Source organism: Nicotiana attenuata, chromosome 1, assembly GCF_001879085.1.
Source record: "Nicotiana attenuata strain UT chromosome 1, NIATTr2, whole genome shotgun sequence".
NCBI classification, from domain to species: Eukaryota; Viridiplantae; Streptophyta; class Magnoliopsida; order Solanales; family Solanaceae; genus Nicotiana; species Nicotiana attenuata.
The window spans coordinates 2,704,302-2,707,573 of record NC_031989.1 but is presented as its reverse complement, the minus strand read 5'-3'; positions in this window follow the sequence as shown (position 1 = coordinate 2,707,573).

Below are 3,272 nucleotides of genomic sequence, written 5' to 3'. Positions count from 1 at the left end.
AAACTTGAAATGTGTGCCTCTGTTCTCCAGGCGGGCTCCTGACTTCTGAACTTGAACAGTATTCCCTTGTTCTCCAGGTGGGCTCCTGATTGCTGAACTTGAACAGTATTCCCTTGTTCTCCAGGTGGGCTCCTGACTGCAACAAAATAAACAAAAACAAAAAAAACTTTCTGCCCCAGTTTGGTAGCTGGGTACATGGGTAAGTGTTAAACTGAATTATTCTACCAACTATTATAAGAATTTGAAAGCTAAGTCCTATTATCTAGGGAGGTCCTGAGAACATCTAATGATTATGAACCTAATTTATATCCTCTAGAGGTATTACCCCCACTACATTTGTTGTCTAAAAGGTCTTAAACTACTCCCCATTATCCAGGTGGGTCCTGACAACTTCTAGTTAAAAGATAGTTTTAACCTAAATTATATCTACTGAAGGTACGACTCCCACTATATCTTGTTATCTGAAGCGAACTTTAAAGCTACATCCCATTATCCAGGAGGGTCCTGACCACTCCTAATTAATTCCTATCTTAGACAACCTATGTTCTTTAGGATACATTTGTGCTAAATTATGCTACTCATGATTGTTTTGAAATTTAAACTAAGTCCCATTTTCCAGGAGGGTCCTGAGAATTTCCGAGTCATACCTGTTTTGCGTGCTTGCTTTTTCCTTAAGGAGGGTTTCTCAGAAACCAATGAAAACTTTCTGCCCCTGTTTCGATCAAAGAAAAATCTTGTCAGTTTTAAAAATGTGGTTCAGTTGCCGGCATTCTTGCTAGGTACATCCCTGCTGCTGGGCTTTACTCCGTCTCGCTTTCCTGGACTTGCCTTGAATCCCCTCGACTTCCTGACCGAATTTCAACCCCTTGACTTTGATGACCCAAGTGTTCTATCCCATATTGTTGTTTTTGTGTTTCTGACCCCTCTTTTGAAACTTCGCTTCTTCCCCACAATTCCGACTAATCCACCGATGAAACTTCCAGTGGTCCTTTTGACTTACTTTGCTTTTTGACGTCTTTGATATATTCTGGCCCTGTCTGTACAACTAAGAAACTGGTAGTTAGCCTTGACATTCCTTCCTTTTATTTCGAACAGAACTGACACTGAAACATCTTAAAGATAGACCTCGAAAGAATGAAATGCAATGACCTCGAGGGTTAGGGATAAAGAGAATCCGAGAACGGATGATTTGTAATGAAGAAAGAAGAGAATGAGACTTATCTGAGTGGAACAGCTGATACCATTGAGCATGCCATGCATTTCGGATTAACCAGCCCAGTCCGTCTACCAATCAACTTTCGATTGCCACATTTGTTGTTCCGAACTTTCACAACCTGTTTTTTACCCAAACCCAAACCTTGCTCGTCTTGCAATGTCCTGAGCGTCTTTGACCACAGACTTGTTTCCTTGGCCTGTCTGAAAAACTCACCTTCGCCTTACGGTGCCCGTGAGGGTTTTCACCAATAAGACTCTCTCATTTTTTATTTCTCTCGACTCACTTCGCCTTACGGTGCCCGTGAGGGTTTTCACCAATAAGACTCTCTCATTTTTATCATTGCACCGGAGTGTTGCCCCTGATGTGAATCACTTTGACTTGCTCGTATTGGCACTTCCTGAAGATTGATCAAAAGGTCTTTCTTTGGACCGTAATGCAGGCTTTTGGATAGGGTTAGAAAGAAAGGGTATAAAAGGCTCTAAAACAATTCAATCATGGGTTCAAAATTACAGCTTTCGGAATCAACTTCTCACAACATACACAACTTCTGCCCCAGTTTCTTTCTTGGGGACTTTTGGATTTTTGTTTTGATGTGACCGAACCTCAGAGAGAGGCTGCCTACGTACCCTTTCGGGATCAAGTCAAACGTAGTTCAGGTCATAGGAATTACTTTGCTGTTGCAATATTTCCTTTTCTTCCACTTTCTTTTCTTTCTTTTCATTTTTTCTTTCCTTTATTTTTCTTTTCATTTTTTTTCTTTTCTTTTCTTTTTTTTTCTTTTCCTCTTTTCTTTTTTTTTTTCTTTTTTTTTCTTTTTTTTTCTTTTCTTTCCATTGGACTGTGTTTTCTTATTTCTTCACTGTTTTGCCTTGCTCGAGCTTCCGAGTTGTTATTGATTCCGAAAGAGGGGTACGAAAGAAAGTAAATGAGGCTCAAAAGGGATAACAAAGGATAAAGTGTTTGGATAGCAGAACAAAATGCCTTCGTCATTTCAATCTCAAAAATATGCCAAGTACAATAAAGTACAATTAAACCAAGAAACCATACATAGTATCGCTTGACTGCGTCAGAGTTGATAGCCATGTCTACACATTTTCCTTCCACATCTGTCAAATATAATGCGCCATTGGACAACACTCTGGTTAAAACAAATGGCCCCTGCCAGTTCGGGGCGAACTTTCCTTTCGCCTCAGCCCAATGAGGTAAGATACGCCTCAACACCAATTGCCCTACTTCGAATTTCCGCGGATGCACTTTCTTGTTATATGCTCTTGCAATTCTCTGTTGATACAACTGACCATGACATACTGCTGCCAATCTCTTTTCATCAATCAAAATTAGTTGTTCCAAGCGGGCCTTAACCCATTCGACATCATCAATTTCCGCCTCGGCAATAATTTGAAGGGACGAGATTTCAACCTCTGCGGGTATTACTGCCTCAGTGCCATACACCAGTGAATAAGGAGTCGCCCCTACTGAAGTGCGGACAGTAGTGCGATAGCCTAAAAGGGCAAAAGGTAACTTCTCATGCCATTGCCTGGACCCCTCTACCATTTTCCGAAGTATTTTCTTGATATTCTTGTTAGTTGCTTCGACTGCTCCATTTGCCTTGGGACGATATGGGGTGGAATTGCGGTGCATGATCTTAAACTGCTGACATGTCTCTGCCATCAGATGACTGTTGAGATTGGCACCGTTGTCTGTGATGATTACCTTCGGGATCCCAAATCGACAGATGATATTCGAATGCACAAAATCAACCACTGCCTTCTTGGTCACAGATTTGAAGGTTTTTGCTTCAACCCACTTAGTGAAATAATCAATAGCTACCAGAATGAACCTGTGCCCATTTGATGCCGCTGGCTCGATCGGCCCAATGACATCCACTCCCCAAGCAACGAATGGCCATGGTGCTGACATTGTATGCAATTCAGATGGTGGAGAATGAATCAAATCTCCATGTACCTGACATTGATGACACTTGCGCACGAAACTAATGCAATCCCGTTCCATAGTAAGCCAATAATAACCTGCTCGGAGAATCTTCTTTGCCAAT